Source organism: Trachurus japonicus, chromosome 16 (genome assembly GCF_045865225.1).
Source record: "Trachurus japonicus isolate A0001 chromosome 16, Traja_1.0".
Classification (NCBI taxonomy): Eukaryota; Metazoa; Chordata; class Actinopteri; order Carangiformes; family Carangidae; genus Trachurus; species Trachurus japonicus.
The window spans coordinates 30,879,001-30,902,720 of record NC_140922.1 but is presented as its reverse complement, the minus strand read 5'-3'; positions in this window follow the sequence as shown (position 1 = coordinate 30,902,720).

Sequence of the window (23,720 nt, the reverse complement as noted above, 5' to 3'; positions counted from 1 at the left end):
AGCGAGGATGATTGACGGGAGAGGAATGCGAGAGAGCGACTGTCTCCGCATACGTTGAAGTAAACCACCCCGTCTGCCCCGCTTCCTTGTTTTGTGTGGCGGGGCATTTAAGTCTTTCTGATCACCGACCTTATGACCAGAAAGGGAGTCCAGGCTCGGTAAGATTAGATCCGGGGGAGGAACTGTAGGGGGGCTGCTCCACTGCAGAAGAAACTCTCTGCTGTACTGAGTCCGAGCCGGCTGCTCAGCTGACAGCTGGAGGCCGGAGGAGAGACAAAGCACCAGCCCCAATAGGAGAAAACACGCTGTAAACTCCATTGTGCATTAACAGACACACAATTTCAGTCAAGTTTTAGTCCAGGGCCATATCCACCTTGTTGATCAGGCCGGATCCACTGTATTAAAAGCCAGGATCACCGAAGAAAAACACTTAGGCTAAAACACGCACAGACGCGGACACAGACGTACTTGCTGCCGGTCGCTGCATGAGCATGCGCCCGTGATGCCTCCTTCACCCTGAGTGCCACAGTTCCGTTGCCCTGTTCTCCACTGCTCCTCTGTCTCTCACTGAGGGGCGGGGCTGCCCAGTGCTGTGCGCTCTCTCACATGCACGTACACGCCACAGCCTCGTCATAGTAGACCAGGGGTTCTCAACCTTTTCCAAGCTGCCCCCCCCCCCAAGCTGGTTCAATGCAGCTGGGCCCCCCCCAACACCCGGTGCCACCCACCGGTGGGTTCTTCGCCAGTGTGCATAAATTGTCGTCATTTCTTGCCTTGTATTTTAACCCTCATGAAGGAACCTTGTTCTAAAAATGTTGTTTCTTTGATATTCAATAAATGATTCTGTTTACCATTGAGGACAATGAAAAATTATCAGTTTTAATTGTTGAAATGACCAGAAGGCTGACCAAGGGCGACCAATGAATTTATGCATACTGTATGCCTGCAAACTCAGAAGGAGTGAAAAAGGTGAGTCACCAAACCCCTGTAGGGGGGTCTGGGGGCATCCCCCCCCCCAGAAAAAAAATTGTGATTTAAACACATAAATGAAGCATTCTGGTGTACTCTGAGAAGAACATGAAGTGAACATTTGTTTCAGATAAAAAGCACATTAACATATCTCATATTTTAAATCTAGGGATCTGGACCAGCCATTCAAGGTAGTGGGGTCGTTTAAGGCTCAGTCATTTCAAATTGGTTTTAAAGTTTGGTTTTCACTTCCGAGTTGAAGTTTAGGGTCTATAGAACAAATTGAGTCTATAGTGTCAAACACACAGATAAAAAGTGGCCTGTAGGGGGTGCCGTAAAATATGTAAACTGCTACAACTTTTGATTAGATTATCCAATTTTAACATATGAGGTATGTATGGATTCAAAATTAAAAGGAGAAACTGGTATGCCAAGCATTTGGTGATAAGATTGAAAATAAATACACTTTTAGCCCAATATATTAAATGGACACAAGCAAAATTGTGCTTTTTTTTGAAGATAAAGTCTGGAAATGTCCTCAAAGTTGCTATGAAACATGATTTTTTAAAGTTATTGTAAATAAAGGCTGTGTAATGACTCAACTGGATTTAAGATTGGTGTTCAGAATATCCCTATAGCATAACGACAGCTGGGATACCCATACACAAATATGGCTGCATATAGCCCATGACAGTAGAATTTATTTTGGAACAAGCAGATGTTTCGTTTGAATCAACCGTTTTAAGATGACATCATTTCCCTGGGTTGAAACAGGTGGTGAACAAACAAAAGCAGTGAAATGTTGGATTCCTTTAGTGTCAGGATGAAGCTGCAGGTCTGACGCTGTCACCACAAAGTGCAGGTCCAACGGTCTCTACTCCACCGGCCGGATGCCTTTGGCCTCCTCCAGCTTCCTCAGGGTCTCGTCCCACTGGGTGAACTGCTTGGACAGCAGGAACATCTGCCAATCACATGTTTACAGGTCAGTTCAGTGGGCGGAGCTTCTTTCCTCGAGCAGCTCGACTCACAGAGATTTGGTCAGTGACGACATTTACATCTGATTTATGCGTTCAGTTTCTGAGCAGACAAGAGCCACCGAGGTTCACAGCAAACTTTTAACATTGTTGAGAGAACAGCTATGAGTTTGTGTGTTACATTTTGACTAAGAGATGTGTAGTTGTTGTATTCCTCAAAGGGACTGAGTTTGGGTTTGGTTGGTTTCATCACAGATATAGATAACTCAACCTATGCTGTTGTCCAATGACACGGGGTCGTCTTGTGTAGGGCGGTTTGCTCCCTCAGAGCATTTTGCCTATATGGTCCATATAACACCAGAACTTGCTCAGTTTTTGATCAATTTTCAAAAGGTTTGGTTTGTTATGAACGTCAGAAATGCAGTTATGATACTGCATACTTTAAACTATGAATAATTTTATTCAAGTACTTTTCTATGTAAGTAATGCAAGTATGCAAAGTATGTATTAATTATCATGATAAATAAAACTCAACCTGTCACACAGCTCCATGTTGTCTCTGTGTGGTGTTCAGGGACAGGTCAGGACAGTTCGGAACTGCAGTGAAGTTAGTTTGAAGTTGGATATTTGACAGACATTCGCTCACTAACTCGCTTCTCAATACATTAAAAATCCATATAAAATATAAGATGTGTTCAAATGCAATAAAAACAGGTGCGTGTCATAGAGGAGGCTTAGCTCTATCATCCTGTGTTGATTTTGAGTCAACAGGTCACATGACCTGGGAGTTATTGAGCTATAATGCTAATATTTACAGTATAATGTAACACACTTCACGGAGGCTGTAGCTTCAGGTTGGCCTAGCGTGCCTGTTTTATTTCGAGCATGTCAACAACAACAGAATCACAATGTCTTCACTTCCGCTATCTGTGCGTATCAGCAACATACAAACTCCCTCTGCTGTCGAAAAGTGGTAATGACACGATAGTGTCCTGATTCATCACCAACAAGCTTACACATAGCTACTAATCAACATCCTTAAAACATAAACATAGTTTATCTGCTGACCGACCCAATTACTGTAACTGTAAATGTAAATATAATGTAAATGTAAACAAATTAATATAAACAACATATAAACAAATAAACAAATATAAGGGGGTGCCTCGTATACCTTGTATTTAAACACTATTCTACACTCTCCCCTCCAAAATGAAATGGCGTCCCGACATTATGAGATGTTCAGTTCACATTATGATTTAACAGTGCACATGTGGTGTAAATGCATTGCATAAAGGAAGTTCATGTCTATGAAGGAGTCAAGAGTTCATCAATGTCCATGAAGATGCACAACTGCAAACAGTCCATCACATGACATCCATCTCCTGTTAATGTCACGTGTTTTCAGCAGATGTTATTGTGCACGATAACAGTCCACTGTCACCTCCGCCATGAGCGCGGGTATCTGCATCTTTCCTGAGAGTAAGGTACTTTACATAGCAATAACCTCCTTTCTAAATCGACATGTGACACAGTTTCCAAGTCACCTCACTGCCTGACATTTAAATTAATAAGTGCTTATGTCTATTTAGATAACCTGTATAACACTTTTCATATAACTCTTAAATAACATATTACAACATATTCAAACTCTTCTTATAAATCTGTTCTTTACTCAATCATGTGACGTGGTAGGCTGTCCTAACCTATGGTAAGTAAACACCATTTTTGGTTTTTTCACTCTGAAAGGATACTTTCTCTGCGGAACAGGATGATGATCAGGATCTTCTTCTTCATCACTGGATGCTGATTCAGGAGACTGTTCTTCCCTCTGAGTGTGAGATGTCTCAACATTCTGTTCTGGCGACCCGATTACTTCCTCCTCTGGTTCCATCTGTTGTCCCATGCTGTCCTCTTCGTGATGATCATCCACCACGTCTTCACTGTTGGGATGGAACTCGTGCGCCTCTGTCCTCAGAGTACTTTCCACTTGTCTGTCAGATCCCTGTTTCAGTCCGATGATAGATTGCCAGCTGTCCTCATCCTCATCTCCTGAGCTGTATTCTTTTTCCTCACGTCTCTGTTTGTTTTTTATCTGTCTCTTTTTTGCAGGTGTAGGAGGTGAGTCCACTTCTTCAACAGGGAGGAAGTCACATGGTAACATCAGATTCCTGTGCATGACTCTCACACGTCCCTTTCCATTTTCTGGTTTGAGTTCGTACACTGGACTGTCTAGGTGCTTCCTCTGTGTGACAACATATACTCTATCCTCCCAGAATGATCTCAATTTCCCTGGGCCACCTTTTTCATTCAGGTTCCGGACCAGCACTCTGCATCCTGGTGACAACTCAGCACCATGTACCTTCCTGTCATAAAGTGTTTTTCCTCTCATTCCCTCTTTACAGGCTGATTTGGATGCCAGCTTGTAGGCTTCAGTCATTCTTGTCCTCCACTTCTCAGCATAGTCTCTGTGGGATGAGCTCTGGTCTTTTGCTGTGAGGCCAAACATGAGGTCAATAGGGAGTCTGGGGTTGCGACCAAACAGGAGGAAATAGGGTGCATAGCCAGTGGCCTCGTTGCGCGTGCAATTAAAGGCATGGATCACTTTTGCCAGTGATGACTTCCAATCTGCCTTAGCAGCCTCTGGCAGGTTCCTGAGCATGGCCAAAAGTGTCCTGTTGAACCTTTCTACCTGGCCATTCCCCTGCGGGTGGTATGGCGTAGTCCTGGACCCCCTCACTCCACTGAACTCCTCTAGCTTGGCAAACAGCTTATTTTCAAATTCTTTGCCCTGGTCATGATGGAGTCTTGTGGGAAACCCAAACCTTAGCACAAAATCTCCATATATCTTCTCTGCAGCTGTTTTAGCTGCTTTATTGCGGCAGGGATAAGCCTGGGCAAACCGTGTAAAATGATCCATCACAACCAGGATATATTCATATCCTCCCTTAGATTTTTCAAGGTGCAAGAAATCAATAGAAACCAACTCGAAGGGATATGTTGTGATGATATTTGTGAGTGGGGCTCTGGTTGGTCGGTTTGGACGCTTGTTTTTCAGACAGCTGCAGACTCGTGTGATGTAATGCTCAACATCCTTTTGCATGTGAGGCCAGTGAAAGCGGTCTCTGATGAGGTTTACTACTCTCTCTACTCCTAGATGGCCCATCTCTTCATGGAGTTCTTTGTAAACCAGCTGATGGTACTTTTGAGGAAGGACCAGTTGTGAACGGCTGGCTGTCTCTCTGTACAACAGTCCATCATCACCGAGGTGCAGTTTATGTCTCTCCCTTACCAAAGCTGCTATTTTGTGATTTTGGGGGCATTTTCCACACTTTGGCCACTGCTTTGATGTCACATATTTGAACACCACTCCAATCACAGGATCCTCTTTTTGAGCCTCTCTCAGCACTGTTTTAGGGATCTTCCCCACGGATGTCACCTCATTGCTTTCCTCTTCTAAAGCTGTAGCAATGGTCACTGGGCAGAGCCACGGGTCACTCTCTTGTGAAACCATCACAGCCTGAGTAACACTGTTCATCACATCAGGCTGTACAGCTTGTGTGCATGTCGACATGTACTGCTCCATATCCATAGGCATGCGCGAGAGACCATCAGCATCCCCATTAACTCTGCCAGGGCGGGTACTTGATGGAGAACTGGAAATCAGCGAGCTCAGCTACCCATCTATGGGTGGTTGCGTTTAGCTTGGCTGTAGTGAGCACATACGTGAGGGGATTGTTATCTGTATAAACTGTGAATGGTGGTGAATAAAAGAGATAATCCCTGAACCTCTCACATATTGCCCACTTCATAGCTAGGAATTCCAGCTTTCCAGAGTGAAGATGGTAGTTTTTCTCTGGGGCTGTCAAAGTTCTGGACCCATACGCAACCACTACTAATTTTCCCTGCTGTCGCTGGTAAAGCACCGCCCCCAGCCCCTCTTGCGAGGCATCACAATGTAAGGTGAATGGCTGTTCAAAGTCAGGATACCCTAACACTGGTGGCTGAGAGAGAAAGTCTATGAGCTGGCAGAGTACCTCTTGATGTTTTGCTGACCATGTGATAGGATGAGAGGACGGCAACTGGCCTCCACCTGGTTGTCTCTTTCTGTCTCGTCTGGTTTGTCTGCTCTTCTCCTTTGCTGGTTTATCTGAGGAGAGAAGATCATAGAGAGGCTTTGCAATGCGTGAGAAGTTTGGGATGTAACTGCGATAATATGAAACAAATCCCAGAAGCTTCCTTAACTCCCCTATTGTGGTCGGTGTCCGCTGCTTCAGGGCCTGCACTGGAGCAATGTCTGCCGGATCCATAGTGTGACCATCTTGGGTGACCATCCTCCCCAGAAATCTCACTTGATTTTTAAATATTTCACATTTTCTGGGGGTCAGTTTGACTCCGTGGCACTGATAGCTGCGCAGCACACTCCTCAAATCATTCAGGTGATCTTCAAATGTTTGAGAATGGACTAAATTGTCATCCAGGTAGGGCAAGCATATTTCATCCCTGAGGCCTGTTAAGCATTCCTCCATTGATCTCTGAAACTCTGCTGGGGCAGATGATAACCCGAAGGGGATTCTCACCCACTCATACAGACCCCAGGGTGTGATAAATGCAGTGAGAGGGCGGCTTGACTCTTCAAGGAAGCCCTGGTGATAGGCTTTTCCTTGGTCCAGGACTGAAAACCAGGAACTTCCTCTCAAGCTGTTGAGCATATCTTGTATGCGGGGTATTGGATGGCGGTCGGGGATGGACTTTTTATTTAACTCTCTATAATCGATGCACAGACGGAGACTTCCATCCTTTTTACGTACACAAACGATGGGACTGGAGTATGGAGACTTGGACTTTGTTATCCAGCCTCTGTTTAACAAGTCCTCCAAGTACTCTTTAACTTCTTTGTGAAGGGGCTTAGGGACTGAAATGTATGTGCGTCTTACAGGTGTGGGGTCACTGAGGCGAATCTTGAGCTGGAGCGAGGGGATGGTGCCCACATCATATTCATCACGAGCGAAAGCTCCACATTCCTCTCTCAGAAGCTGTTTGACCTGCTGCTGTTGTGGCAGGGGAAGGTGACTGAGGGGAACAGGTGGGTCCCACTTGTGTTCAAGCTCATCCTTTGTTTCACATCTTTGTGTCTTTTCCCCATTTCCTATTTTAGGTGCTGGTGTCTGTCCTGCCTTTGGAGTCTCTGCCTCTGTCTGATGAACTTCAACTGGCTTTGTATCTGCAGGGTAGATGGTTTTGACCCACTGTGTTTGTCCCAGTATAGTTCTTGGGGGTAACAGGATGTTATGTGTAGTGCTGTTTGTGACTGGAATATTGACACGTGACCAGCTCCCTCTTTGCAGACGCACTACCCCTTCTTCCATTTGTATCCCCTCCGGCAACAGGGCAGGTGGACAGGGTTCAAATGAAACATCTTGCTGCTCTGGGAGTGTGCCTGCTCTAACACTACACTTCACTGTTCTTGTCTGGCCTGCTGGAATAGATGTAACCTCCCTACCCACTTTTACAGTGCCTTCACCAAGCCCATCGTCCCCACTTCTCATTACTTTCAGAAATACCTCTGTTTTTTTACAGTCAAAGGAGAATGCTGCACTGACTGCATCTGTGACAACACATGGTGGTTCTATGCCCCTTGCTAACACATACTCAATCACGTTATACCCAATGATTGGCTGCTCTGCCACCCCATCTTCATCTGATACCAAGACTGGCACTAGGAGTTCCAGCTGTTTGGCGTTCTCTGATGGTAACTTGAATGTGATTTCGACCCACCCAGAAAAAGGAATTGGTGTCTGATTCACTGCCCGTGCATTTAAGAGATCTGGGTCCACAATCTCAGCTAGATCCCTGACTGTAGCATGTGGAATTTGCTGTTGTCTCCATTTCTCATTCATGAGACAAACTTGCGACCCAGTATCCCACAAAGCCTTGGTTTCAACCTCATCTATCAGGCAAGTGATGATGTACTTTCTCCCAACTAAGCTGAGTAGCTGTGCTCTTTGTTTTGGGGAAATGAGATTGATACTAACTGCTTCATTTTTTTGTAAAGCAGTGTTGTGTGCTTCAGCTGCCATTTTTGCTTCTAGGTGTTGAATTCTGTCAGTGACTAACTTGTACATGCCTCTATACTGTTCATTCTGATTGTCTTTTTCGGCAGGTGGTGTTGGGATGGCTGTCACAGTGTTAGCTGACATATTTACGTGTCCTGGTTTTTCAGGGTTTCTCCTTCCGGTCCGACATCCCCGAGACAGATGACCACTTTGTCCGCATTTGAAGCAATGGTTGCATTGTTCTCCTTTGTTGTTGTCTTGGCAGGTTCTGCAGGCACGTCTCCCGCTTGCTCGCTGCTGCACAGAAGATCTAGGAGACTCAAACATGACCTTTTTAATTTCTTCCACCTCTCCTTTTAACTGTTTGATGATATCAAGGAGTTCAGAATCTGCATGAGTCATGGGTGGTTGTGTTTTGACTGTTTTACCTTTTGTGAATGTGGAGGATGCCCGTTCTTGACCACCAACTGCTCCCACTGTGGCCTCTGGAGTTGCCTGTGCATCAGCTTTGATTTCTCTCACTTTTAGTTCTTTGCTGTTCTTTTTGAATTTCTGTTGTCTTTCCCACTCAAGACTGGCTGCCTCATTTGTCTTTGCGATCAACACATCATCAGTGACCGTTACATCATCCAGGTAGGTTTTGAGCTGGTATTTTACATTGTCACTTATGAGTCCCGTCCCCACAGCTCTAAGGAACTTCTTTTGCACTAAGTCACGGCCATACTGTTCATCGGCACCTGGTTCTCTGGATGCAACTAACAGTCTCTCCTTTAGCTCTATGGCCCTGAAGAGGAAGTTCTGGGGTGACTCATTGCTGTCCTGGGTGACGTTTATCAGGCGATGGTATAGGTCAGTGGAGCTATCTTCTTTGTAATGGCCCTTTAAAATGGTGCGCAGTTGGGCAAGAGTGAGGTCAGACTTGATTTCCAACATATCCCGCAAGTTCAGCCCTGGGCTTATGGCCCTTACCACTGCTTCAATAATTTCTGCCTCACTGTGTTTTTTCTTTACCCCCATGTCAATCTGATGGACCAAGTTAGAATATGACAGCTTATCTTTCTGCCCCCTTTCTCCAATCTGACCATTTATTTTAAATTCTCTCCTAATTGTCACTTCTGGTGGTTGGGTGGCTAATGGGGTAGCTTGGGGATGTAATAGCACATTGCTAGGTTGCTGCATGTTTACTTTTTTTGTTAGCCTGGTCATTTCATTTTGCAATGTCTTTGTAGCATCTTGAAAACTCAGTTGGAGTGCTGCATATCGCTCCTCGAGACGTGCCAATGCGGCGACGTCCTCACTAGCACTGTCTTCATCCGTCCTATGTGTCTGTTTATCTTTTTCCTTTATTTCTTTAGCAGTTGCAATCAACCGGACCAGAAATGCAGATGCCACCTCCTCTTCTTCATCATCTATGGCTGTATCAGCCGTTTGGCTAATTAATCTTATCAGCGTGTGCTTCTTTGACTCTTTTTCCGTAGCGATTTTAGCTTGAAAACACAGTTCTTGTAGCTGCTCACACTGCAGCTGCACCAGGGACTCACTCAACTCGTCCTGCAGTCTTTCCAGCTCCATTTCGCCGTAGTTTCACTCTCTCAGAAGCACTGCTGATCCCACTTCTGACACCAATTTTTGTAACACACTTCACGGAGGCTGTAGCTTCAGGTTGGCCTAGCGTGCCTGTTTTATTTCGAGCATGTCAACAACAACAGAATCACAATGTCTTCACTTCCGCTATCTGTGCGTATCAGCAACATACAAACTCCCTCTGCTGTCGAAAAGTGGTAATGACACGATAGTGTCCTGATTCATCACCAACAAGCTTACACATAGCTACTAATCAACATCCTTAAAACATAAACATAGTTTATCTGCTGACCGACCCAATTACTGTAACTGTAAATGTAAATATAATGTAAATGTAAACAAATTAATATAAACAACATATAAACAAATAAACAAATATAAGGGGGTGCCTCGTATACCTTGTATTTAAACACTATTCTACACTAAGATAAATTAAAAATTCATATAAAATACTACATGTGTTTAAATGCAATAAAAACAGGTGTGTGTCATAGAGGAGGCTCACCTCTGCCATTCTGTGTTGATTTTGAGCCAACAGCTCACATGAATCTTTTATATATTTTATACAGTAAATATGGGCGTTAGAGCTCAATAACTCCCAGGTCATGTGACCTGTTGACTCAAAATCAACACAGCTTTTCGCTCGAGTTCTGACGCGCGACCAAACGCGAGAAAAGGAGCCACGGTAGCCTATAAGATCATGTGTAAGATCAAATTCAGTGTTAACCCTTGTGCCTGATGAGGCCAAAAATGGCCTTTCTCATTTTTCAACTCTTGATTGTCTTGCAGTGGTTAGAGTTATTGCCATGAAATTTGGTAAACGGTCATCATTTTTCACAAAAAAAAAAAAAAAAAAAAAAAAATTTGGAACGATACACCTAACTACCCTAACTAAAAAAAGTTACACTCTTACCACCTGGGACCAAAAATGGCCTCGTTGAAAACGCTATAAAAGTAGTATACCTTAATATTTTTTTCCAGTTTTTTTTGCATAGATCTTCTAGTCTACTTCTCCTCTATTGATCCATACCAATTATTCAATTAATTTCAGACTTTTAACCCCTTAAATGCCAGTATATAGGGTCCTACGAAAAAAATTGCTAAAAACGCACACAAAAAGGGGGATATTTTCAAAATACTGAATGCAAACTGGATATGTTGGGTGGGGATTTTACCAGTCTTGGACATGTCATTGATTAGTAACACACTTGATTTGAATGGATTTTTATTTTTTTTGCAATCCCATTTTCCACTTTTTACGCACACTCTTACCACATGAGGCCAAAAATGGCCTCGGAGGAAAACGCTATAAAAATAGTATACCTTCATATTTTTTTCCAGTTTTTTTTGCATAGATCTTCTAGTCTACTTCTCCTCTATTGATCCATACCAATTATTCAATTAATTTCAGACTTTTAACCCCTTAAATGCCAGTATATAGGGTCCTACGAAAAAAAATGGCTAAAAACGCACACAAAAAGGGGGGTATTTTCAAAATACTGAATGCAAACTGGATATGTTGGGTGGGGATTTTACCAGGCTTGGACATGTCATTGATTAGTAACACACTTGATTTGAATGGATTATTATTTTTTTGCAATCCCATTTTCCACTTTTTACGCACACCCTTACCACATGAGGCCAAAATGGCCTCGGAGAAAACGCTATAAAAATAGTATACCTTCATATTTTTTTCCAGATTTTTTTGCATAGATCTTCTAGTCTACTTCTCCTCTGATGATCCATACCAAATATTCAATTAATTTCAGACTTTTAACCCCTTAAAATCCAGTGTATAGGGTACTAGGAAAAAAAATCGCAAAAAACGCACACAAAAAGGGGGCTATTTTCAAAATACTGAATGCAAACTGGATTTGTTGGGTGGGGATTATTTCAGGCTTGGACATGTCATTGATTAGTAACAATAATGATTTGGGGGAATTTTTAGTTTTTGGGTAATGTCAGATTAAAAGAAAAGCTCCCATAGACTTCCATTATAATTTATTATAATGGAAGTCTATGGGAGTTTGACGACTATTTCCCCATTATCCTTTTAATGAGGAAATAATGACATAGAAATACTATAAATCTCACATATATAGATAAGGTGGCCTCAGACACACAGTCATGCATGCACACACGCAAGCATGCATGCACGCGCACACACACACACACACACACACACCCCTCAACAAGACTGCTCCCGTGAGCGACTGTATGTTATTTCTAATTCACTCTGATCCAGGTGTCTGTTTGAAGTAAGGATCAAAGTAATAGTTTACATGTCCTTGTTTACACAGAGACCAGTACAGATACCAACATGATACCCCTCCCCCACCCCCAACCCTTCCCCCCTGCTCCCATGACCTAACAACAATATGACCCGCAGCAGGGCAAAATGTAAACACACCACCACTGAGTTCATTCAGCTTATTCAGGGATGGCACACACACAGCCTTTTTGTTTGTGGACATTTTTGTCCATGGACTTTTTTGTTTGTGGACATTTTTGTCCGTGGACATTTTTGTCCTCAAGTGGTAAATGTGTACGTAAACTGAGGATGAGCTGGAGAATGGAGTCTGGAGTCCTCTCCTTCCTCCACCCCCCATGAAGAGATCTCCAGTGCTGAATGCCCTTCCCCCCCGGCCTGACAGCTCAGTCTGACAGCTCAGTGGTTAATGAGGAACGCCCTCAGTGGTTAGTGAGGAACGCCCTCAGTGGTTAGTGAGGAACGCCCTCAGTGGTTAGTGAGGAACGCCCTCAGTGGTTAATGAGGAACGCCCTCAGTGGTTAGTGAGGAACGCCCTCAGTGGTTAATGAGGAACGCCCTCCAGTGGTTTAGTGAGGAACGCCCCTCGTGTGGATTGAATTGAATTGAATTGAATTGAATTGAATTGAGGAACGCCCTCGTGTGGATGTGGAAGGACAGGCAGGTCAGACTGGTGCTTCCCAAGCTGTGTTTACATTTTGCCCTGCTGTGATTTATGGCTCATATTGTTGTTGTTAGGTCATGGGAGTGGGCATGAGGGGTGGAGGGGGGTGGGGGGGCAGTGGCCTATATGTAAAAATAGACATTTAAATTATTACTTTGATCCTTACTTCAATCAGACACCTGGATCAGAGTGAATTAGAAATAACATACAGTCGCTCACGGGAGCAGTCTTGTTGAGGGGTGTGTGTGTGTGTGTGTGTGGGTGCGTGTGTGCATGCATGACTGTGTGTCTGAGGCCACCTTATCTATATATATGAGATTTATAGTATTTCTATGTCATTATTTCCTCATTAAAAGGATAATGGGGAAATAGTCGTCAAGCTCCCATAGACTCCCATTATAATTTATTATAATGGGAGTCTATGTGAGCTTTTCTTTTAATCTGACATTACCAAAAAACTAAAAATTCCCCCAAATCATTATTGTTTCTAATCAATGACATGTCCAAGCCTGAAATAATCCCCACCCAACAAATCCAGTTTGCATTCAGTATTTTGAAATAGCCCCCTTTTTGTGTGCGATTTTTTTTCCAGTAACCTATACACTGGATTTTAAGGGGTTAAAAGTCTGAAATTAATTGAATATTTGGTATGGATCAACAGAGGAGAAGTAGACTAGAAGATCTATGCAAAAAAATCTGGAAAAAAATATCAAGGTATACTATTTTTATAGCGTTTTCTCCGAGGCCATTTTTGGCCTCATGTGGTAAGAGTGTGCGTAAAAAGTGGAAAATGGGATTGCAAAAAAAAAATAAAATCCATTCAAATCAAGTGTGTTACTAATCAATGACATGTCCAAGACTGGTAAAATCCCCACCCAACATATCCAGTTTGCATTCAGTATTTTGAAATACCCCCCTTTTTGTGTGCGTTTTTAGCAATTTTTTTTCGTAGGACCCTATATACTGGCATTTAAGGGGTTAAAAGTCTGAAATTAATTGAATAATTGGTATGGATCAATAGAGGAGAAGTAGACTAGAAGATCTATGCAAAAAAAAACTGGAAAAAAATATTAAGGTATACTATTTTTATAGCGTTTTCTCCGAGGCCATTTTTGGCCTCATGTGGTAAGAGTGTGCGTAAAAAGTGGAAAATGGGATTGCAAAAAAAATAAAAATCCATTCAAATCAAGTGTGTTACTAATCAATGACATGTCCAAGACTGGTAAAATCCCCACCCAACATATCCAGTTTGCATTCAGTATTTTGAAAATACCCCCCTTTTTGTGTGCGTTTTTAGCAATTTTTTTTCGTAGGACCCTATATACTGGCATTTAAGCAGAGGGGAACCCTCTGGGCCTTCAAGGTATTCAGTGAAGGCCTAAGAAAAAATATTGAAATATTGTACTACTATATATTTATTTATTTATTTTTTATTTTTATTTTATACAGTGAGTAACACACAAGTAATATTTTCTAGATCATTGTTATAAAGTTGGACTAATATTTCTTGGGAAACAATGGGTTAATATAATGGAACGGGAAATGGACCAATCACAATTTTTCTTCCAACGGTATCTGGGCAGTAAATCATCGACTCCCCCTGCAGGGCCTTCGCTGGCTGTGACTGAAGGCCCGTGTAATGCAAGTCAATGTGGGCATGAATTTGAGATTGACAGGTGTCTTAGCCAATCATATTCCACTGAGTTGTGGGCGGGACCATATCACGACATCTTCCGGGTATTCGCGAATACCCGGAAGCCGCCAAAATACTGAGGGAGCGGGTTGCCAAGTCCGCTTATTATACGTGACTTTGGGCTTGTTTTTCTGTGAAGTCGCTTATATTGGTAGTCGTGGGTTGCGGGTTTTTGGGCTTGTTGTTAAAGTGTAGTTACTTATTTAGGGCTGCTTCCAGCTCCATGAGTTGTCAAGCAGATATTTTCGACATGTTATTTAAACGCAGGATAGTTTGTCCTCCTGCTGGATGTGTCACCCCCGTTCCCCCGCCCCTCCCTTCCTCCGTACACACACGGCACTTTGCCACGGTGACAACAAACAACAAGATGAATGTCTGAATCTAGCGGTTTTTTTTCCGGTGCTGTTTACTGCTACAAACGTTTCTGGTTTGGAGACTCGGGACGTGAAAGCACGTCATCACTGCTGTTTTCACCGAGCAGCGGTGCTGCCGTGTGAGCCTCCCGAGTCCCGCCCCCGTCCCTACAGCCTCACCGGCGGTGTCACGGAGCTGCTTACGAGACCTGCTCCACGCCGCTGACACCCCCACCCACCCGTCTTTAGAGCGACATCACTACTCACCTCATCTACTGACACGGTCAATATCTATTCAAGTGCAGTTTTGTTGAGACTTGATAAGCCATTTTATTTATTGTTTTGGTTGTGCGTGGTTTTATATTTGAGTGCATCTTTTCTTAACAGAGGACAGGGTCTATTCTTGTTTTTGGTTGTGATTTTTATTCAAGTGCAATTTTTGATTTTTTGAAAATATAATATAATATATTCCATTTACAATGAAAAAAAAGTATTAAATAGTTAATTTGCATTTAATGTTAATGGTTCAAAGGATGTCAGGCTGAAAGGTCGGCCGACTCGACCCCCACACATTTTGACCTCACCAAATCTGGCCCGCTTTGCAAAAAGTTTGGGGACCCCTGGTGTAAACCTACAATTTTATACCGGTAGTTTGATAGCCATTAAGGCCAGTGAAAAATGGCTGAGCATTTACAAAGAGCTTGTGCCTTTTTCCCATGTCACCTCAGGAGGTGTTTGTTTTATAGCCACTTTTGGCAGAAATATTAAATCTACAGTGAAATTCAACTGTGTCTAAGCTCAAACAAACACAAAAAACATTATCAAAAATACATCTTTAGTTGTTGAACAGCTCATGATTGACATTTTACTTTCATTCCAGCTAAACAAATAAGTGAATGTGTGATTTGCTTGTTTATTTTTTTTATTTTTATTTTTTTTAAATAAGTGATTCATGATAGCCAGCTTTTTCCAGAATCACCTTGTGTGTTGTGAAGCCAGTTAGGGCAAAGAAACATGTAATATGCCGACCATCCATGTGACAAGGCTCTGGCTATTATTTCTATTGCTATGTTAAATTTTTTATTGCTAGATGGTCCTATTGAAGGCCCAGGGTCTGGGTCCACGGTTCGCCACTGCATTTAAGGGGTTAAAAGTCTGAAATTAATTGAATAATTGGTATGGATCAATAGAGGAGAAGTAGACTAGAAGATCTATGCAAAAAAAACTGGAAAAAAATATTAAGGTATACTATTTTTATAGCGTTTTCTCCGAGACCATTTTTGGTCTCAGTTGGTAAGAGTGTGCGCAAGTGAGGATCAGGCATAAGGGTTAAAGGCGCTCAGGCAGGTGATTTTGAAATACGCTAAAAGAAATCCAGAAAGTATTCAGAATACATTACTTTACTTGAGTAATCGAAATGCATTACAGATTACAGATTTTGGGACATGTAATCAGTAATCTGTAGGGGAATACATTTTAAAAGAAACCCCCCAACAGTGATTATAATATATTCTTGTGTTTGTTCGTTGGTGTGTTTTTTTGTTTTTTTTTTTGGGGGGGGGGGCAAGGGATGGTTTCGCCCAGGGCGTAAAACTAGCCGGGACCGCCTCTGCGCGAGATACGCGATTTAACGCTTGTTTTGACTCGAGACCAAACACGATGAAATAGACGAAGACGCGATGGTCCCGTCCCGCAAAAAAAAAAGTCACGTCTACCGCGTCTCGCGCCTAATCGCGTCTTTGCGTCACGGCCTTTTACACCGCGGACGTAACGAATAAACGGTTACTGTGTGAACGAACAACATAGAACAGGACCAGACGTGGCGTTGTTTCCTCTTTTCACCGGCAGCTCCACTCTCCCTTACTTACACTAACTACTGTTATTGTTGAGGTCAGAGAATTGTGGGATTTGTAGTTTTTGACCAATCTCAGCCTAGGTTGTGCTCTTTCTTTTTGTGATTTTCCCGGTTCACACATGTTTTGTTTTTTTTAGGGGCAAATGCGAGTGAAATGCTCGCCCATGGTGGGCATAAGAAAATGTAAGACCTGTCTAAAATTATTTAAGACTTGAACACAATAATTCAACAAATTTAAGACATTAAGACCTAAAATTTAGATTTTCACATTTTAGACTTTTTAAGACCCCGCGGATACCCTGTTATTTCATATAAAAGTTTAAGTGCATACATATTTTATGATGCTGTGTATATATTATATAGTTTGCTTCTGTTGCAATTTGTTCAACCCTTTTTCATAAAATGTGATTTGATAAATGCTAAAGAGTATCCTGTGATTTTTGCTATCTCATGATATTAACATCAGAAAATGTGTTTTTGGTTAATGACTAGTGTTGAAGACAAGGAAAAATGGTCATATGTGATTCGCAATTATATCTGATGGTAAGATCAGGATGAGAAAGTGATGTGTTCTCCGCTGTATTTATGGTGAAACCTGAACTGATGAGAAACACAGATGAGTTATTCATAAAACTGTCCCATCAGCCAGTTATGTGTCAGCAGTGCAATGTGTGTATGTTAGTACAGACATCATCATTTAACACTGAATTATCTGTGGCTTTAAGCTTGTGTACAGATACATAACAATCAGACATCACACAATGAAATGGTCCATGAATTCAGCAGTAATATTTATTATATGAACTGTTATCATTCCATATGACACAATACAGGTATAATCAAGTCCTCAGGCCAAGAGGGAAAAACTCAAGTCTTGCAGAGAATGAGTGTGAACGAGTGAAGTAGAGAGTTGGAGCTGGAATGCATTATTATTAAAATCAATCTACAAGCGTAAAAAAAAAAGAAGCTCCTTTGTCTGAAAATAAATAAAGAGCAGCTTCTCTGAGCCACACGTCATGTGATGGGAGCGACTCAGGACTCACATGAGACTGACTGACATATGTAGACCACTTATATGTAGACCACCACTGCTTAAGTTCCAGGTTTCAGACCTGGTGGATAAACACAGGTGCAGGAACTGTTGTTTTTATATGGATGATATTAAAATCCGATTCACATGACAGTAGAATTTATTTTGGAACAAGCAGATGTTTCGTTTGAATCAACCGTTTTAAGATGACATCATTTCCCTGGGTTGAAACAGGTGGTGAACAAACCAAAAGCAGTGAAATGTTGGATTCCTTTAGTCTCAGGATGAAGCTGCAGGTCTGACGCTGCCACCACAGAGTGCAGGTCCAACAGTCTCTACTCCACCGGCCGGATGCCTTTGGCCTCCTCCAGCTTCCTCAGGGTCTCGTCCCACTGGGTGAACTGCTTGGACAGCAGGAACATCTGCCAATCACATGTTTACAGGTCAGTTCAGTGGGTGGAGCTTCTTTCCTCGAGCAGCTCGACTCACAGAGATTTGGTCAGTGTCGACATTTACATCTGATTTATGCGTTCAGTTTCAGAGCAGACACAAGCCATCGATTATTCAAACATGATTATATAGCCTCAGAAAAAATTAAGAGACTACTTTCCCAAATGTTTCTTAAAAAGCATCTCTAACAATACCAACACAAACACAACTCCTTCGTCTTAATGAGACACTGATGAGGTGACCACCATAAACAGTGGCGCCGCCAGCCGGAATCCTGTACGCACTGTGCGTACAATTTTTTTCATAGGTGGAAAAAAAAAGAAGCAATTTTGTTTATTTTGAGCGGGTGTGATAAAGACGCTTGTTGTTTGTAACAGGCTAAACGTGCTGAGTTCATTGATTGTTAAACCAATCAGTGGAAGCCTAACGTAAAAGCCAGTGATTGTCGTTTACATCATGTCATCTGTCTCTTTTTGATTTCTGGCGCCTATTACACTACCGCTATGTGATGATTACGCCCGGTCCAGTATAGAAATGTCAAAAAGACAGTTGAGCCTTTTCCAGGCATTTAAAAAAAAAAAAGAGAGATCCAAACCCACGATCACAAACACGCAGCAGAGCAGCGATAATGAAGGTCTCTCCTCTCTAGCTCCAAACTCACTCGTCTGCACCGCGATTATGGACTCATAAGCGCCGATTCCAGGTTGAGCCCCCACTGGGGGAGCCTCGGCCCATCAGCTGTGTGTCTGTGGGTATGTGTAACCCGTATGTGTGTAGCCTGTGTGTGTTAATCTCTCACGCGCTCTGTTAAGATGAATCAACACAAACCGCTGCAGAGCGCGAGCCTGGCACAGAGGTGCGCGCTCTGGCGCATCTGGCACAGTCGGTTAACGGCACCGAAAGGAAACTGGCTCCGCTCCGCGGCTATTTCGCGTCCGACGTCTATGTTAAAGTGAAATTCCGGCGTAAGTGTAAACCATGGTCAAACACACCGTAACACCGAGTTAGACCCCCCCTCGAGAGATCAATTTGCCCGACCGCTACATTCACGAGATCCACCAACTTCAGCAAATACCGCAATATCGCCACACACGGCGCTCTCCGGATCCACTGTCTGACCGCAACCAAAACGCCACCATTTGCCCAAAATAATGCTCAGAACTGCACCAAATGTCATCAATAGTACACACAGGGTCCCAGCACGTAGTACGAGTTGTCAAACATCTGCTAGCTTTGCCTGTTTTCTTTAGCAAGGAGACCAGATACAACTCACCTACTTCTCCTCCTGGAGCGGCTTGTTGGTGAGGAAGCCCTGACGAGTCGATCACCGAGTGCACCGGAGTTCCGCAGCTCAATCAACAATTACCTCATGGAAATACAATCAGAGTTTTTTTTTTTTATATCTTGCATATCACTTTATAACTATTATTATCGAGTGCTGGCCACGATATAGGCGCAAATGAGCATTTTTAAGAGCTGCGGAACTCCGGTGCACTCGGTGATCGACTCGTCAGGGCTTCCTCACGAACGAGCGGCTCCCGGAGGAGAAGTAGGTGAGTTGAGTTGCATCTCCTTGCTAAAGAAAACAGGCAAAGCTAGCAGATGTTTGACAACTCGTACTACGTGCTGGGACCCTGTGTGTACTATTGATGACATTTGGTGCAGTTCTGAGCATTATTTTGGGCAAATGGTGGCGTTTTGGTTGCGGTCAGACAGTGGATCCGGACAGCGCCGTGTGTGGCGATATTGCGGTATTTGCTGAAGTTGGTGGATCTCGTGAATGTAGCGGTCGGGCAAATTGATCTCTCGAGGGGGGGTCTAACTCGGTGTTACGGTGTGTTAGACCATGGTTTACACTTACGCCGGAATTTCACTTTAAGCACATGTTGTTATTGATATTGTAGCGTCCGACCCGACGTAACTACAACAACATAACACAAACTTATCTGACAGCTCTCTCACTTTTTCCTCTGCTCCTCCTCACTCACCTACACACACTGTCTTCCTCACACTCACCCCGGCCCCTCAGCTTCTCATCCAACCATACCCTACCTGCCCGTACACATTCACAGTCAGTCAGGAATCACACAACTTAAACATCACAACAACATTACTGCGGGGTCGCAACAATATTTTCAGTTGTGCAGTATATTATGACAAGTCCCATTGCTACGTGGCATGATGGGCACAGCGACCCTCCCCCCGAAAAAAAAATTGTTGCAGCCTATTTGCCGTTTCTGTGCGTACATTGAAATTGAATCCTGGCGGCGCCACTGACCATAAAAACCACTGCTGGGATTAAACATTGACATTATTCCACTGAAATTGATTTATAAACTCTTCCTAAATTAAAATATTCTTGTTGTGTTGTTCAGGAATGAATATGAATAAGTTTTCTTTTCATCATTCATATTCAAGGTTTGAAAAGACGTAATTTTCTGCCAATAAATGCTCTAAATAACAATATTTTTATTTCAATTTTGGGGGAAATGTTGTTAGTAGTTTCTATATTAACACAATAAATGTTTATTTCACTCAAACACATACCTATAAATAGTAAAAACCAGAGAAACTCATCATCTTGAAGTGGGCTCTTATTTTTTTCTAATTGTTTAAACCCTACAGAGAGAACAACAACAAGTTTGTACCATTTTGTTGTATTCCTCAAAAAGCTTCTTCACTTCCAGAGACTGAGCCTCAGTTTGGTCCTGGAGAAAACACAAAACAGTAAATGTAAAAGAAAGAGAGGAGGATGTGTAGAGGTAAAGAGAGAGGAGGAGAAGAAGAGGGCGGTCACCTGCTCTTTGATGTGGATCTGTGACAGCCGCTGCAACTTTACTCATCCAGCAGCTACACAACAACACAAAACACCACATGACTGAATACAAACACCAGGAATTACATTGGTTTTCCCGCTAAAGTATACAGTAAGTGCTAAACATGGATGCAGAGAAATGTTGTTAACGGCATCATAGTTACATGAAGACACAAAAACACTTCTACAGAAATTCACCTTTCAGACATTCAGTACGTTTACATGACACTTGAAAAAACCGAATTATTGCCTTAATCCGACTATAACTGGACAACTGAAGTGCATGTAAACACCTTAGTCGGACTGAAATCGGAGTTGAGAACTCCGATTAAGACACCCAGATAATGCGATTGGAATTCGATTTTCTCCGTCATGTATACACCTTAGTCAGAGTATAACTGGACAATACATGTGCGCATGCTCCACAACAGTAGAGACGGCACCAAGTGGAGCAGAGAAGCCAGCCAAAACCGGCAAAGTAAAGAAAAAAACCCAACATCAGCGCCGATTCAATGCATTTCACACAGCGCGACCAGCAAGAGTGTTTTATTAAAAAAAGAAAGAGAGAGAGAGAGAGAGAGAGAGAGAGAGAGAGAGAGAGAGAGAGAGAGAGAGAGAGAGAGAGAGAGAGAGAGAGAGAGAGAGAGAGAGAGAGGAAAAAAGGAAGCCCGTATCCTATTCTCCGCGCATCCAGCCCAGACTGGCGCGTCTGGTCGGGAACTGCAGTTGAGAATTTATTATTAAGCTACTAAGTTGTTTATATTCAGTTTTTTACGAGGTGACAGAGAAGTCAACAGGACAGGGGGCGCATTAACCCGCTGAAGCAACGGGTGACGGCGCATGAGGGGGCGGACCCCGTCAGTTATTCGGTTTTCTCAGTTGCATGTATATTGAGACAAGGACAGAAGTCTGACTTGACGCCAAAATCGAATTTTGAGCATAGCTCGATTAAGCTCTGCATGTAAACGTACTGAGTGGGGATCTGAAGCTTTCTCAAGCCCTTTGTGAATAATAAACCTGTCTGTCTGACTTTAGTCGACACCTGAGTGAATCATCTCCTCTCTAAAATCACAGAGCAGATGTTCCTTTGTCTTTGATTCGCTCAGCATCCTGCTGCCAGGTGACACTAACCTCTGATGTAGTTGCTGTCCAACAGCGGCTGCATGCTGCTCACCTGCTCCAGCAGAGCAGCCTGGGAGAGCAGGAAGTCCTCCTCTGTGGGAACAAACACCACATCAAGGACTGAATCAGCTTCAAATGGCTTGATATGTCTTTATTTTTTACAATTATAGGACTAAAAATTAGGTTTCAGGTTCCTCCGGCTTCTTACCGGCGAGGATGAACTCCAGCTTCATAGCGTCAGGCACAGTGATGTGGTCGGTGAACTGGGGGTCCAGGTACTTCAGAAGGTCCTCGACTGCAGAACAGAAACAACGACTGAGATCAAAGTCTCACCAAAACATGGACTCAATTCTGACAGTAGAATAAATCCCTGGGCTGACATGACATTTTGAATTTCACTTTTGCTTTGCAGCCTTAAAGGGATAGTTCAACATTTTGGCAAATTGGCCCATTGCCATAATCCCTATAGTCATAGCAGTAGGTTCGTTACCTTTAATTGTCGGTGTAAGCTACTTTTAGAACGGCGGAGCAGAGCCGCGAGCTGCAGAGGCTGATGGGATTTCTTGGTTTCCCTCATCAAATACACAATCCAACAACTCCAAAACGCTCTGGCGGACAAGTTGTGACCTACACACACACTCTCTAAAACAACTCTGTCTGGTAACGTTGTGTTATTATCTCATAGCGTGGTGAATGTGCAGGTCACAACTTGTCCACCAGAGCGTTGTGGAGTTGTTGGATTGTGTATTTGATGAGGGAAACCAAGAAATCCCATCAGCCTCTGCAGCTCGCGGCTCTGCTCCGCCGTTCTAAAAGTAGCTTACACCGACAATTAAAGGTAACAAACCTACTGCTATGACTATAGCAATTTTTTGGTGTAACTTCATCAATAAATACAATACATAGTTACACTGAGCCGATGATCCAGGTTGTCTGGGCAGAAACAAAACAACATGCAACTCACTTTTCTTGTGCAGGATCTTTACTCGCTCCCTCTTGTTGGCCATGTTGGTGAGGCCTGCCTGAATCCTGGTCAAAGGCTCCGCACACTGCAGGACAGAGGACAATGAGTAGATTTTATAGTAGTGATACAGAAAGGTCATTCATATTTATTTTATACTGTGTAACATGAATTTGCTGTATCAGGGCTTCAGACTGCCCCTAAATCGGGGGCCTTAGCACTCAGAATCTGGACTCTGAGGATCATAAATGTAGAGGAAATGTGAATATTTGCTTTGCAAGTCCATTTACAGTGTGCACCCCTTAAATTTTAAATTAGGGGCCACAATGCTCCTAGTAAAAAAAGGTTAGTCTGGAGCCATGTGTATGCAGGACAACAAGGCAAACATTTCATTCTACAAACTTACACATCTGTAATAATCTCATTATGAGTACAACTGGAATTAAGATGTTTTTTAAGTATGAAACCTTTATTCATTTTGTAGAAACATAAAAACACTACTTAAGAAGGACAATGAGCAGTGTTGGGAACGTTACTTTTAAAAAGTAATTAGTTATAGTTACTAATTACTTCTCCCAAAAAGTAACTGAGTTAGTAACTCCACTACTTCACTATAATAGTAACTAGTTACCAGGGAAAGTAACTATTGCGTTACTTTTTCTTTCTTTTTTTTTAAGTTTAAATATGTCGAAGAATTTGGATTTTTTTTCTCTCATTTTTAAATTGTATTTTATTGTTTTCATATATTTCACTGATCGCAATTATGGAATGCGAGTGTGTGTTTTATTGAAAGCGAGGCTGGTGTGCCTATGAAAATAGGTTACAGTGGGTTTTTTAAGTGCTGTGGCTACAAGCAAATCTCATATTGTCTCTGTACAAAGACAACAAAGACCTTTTTAAATGTGAAAACAGCGGAGACCTATTC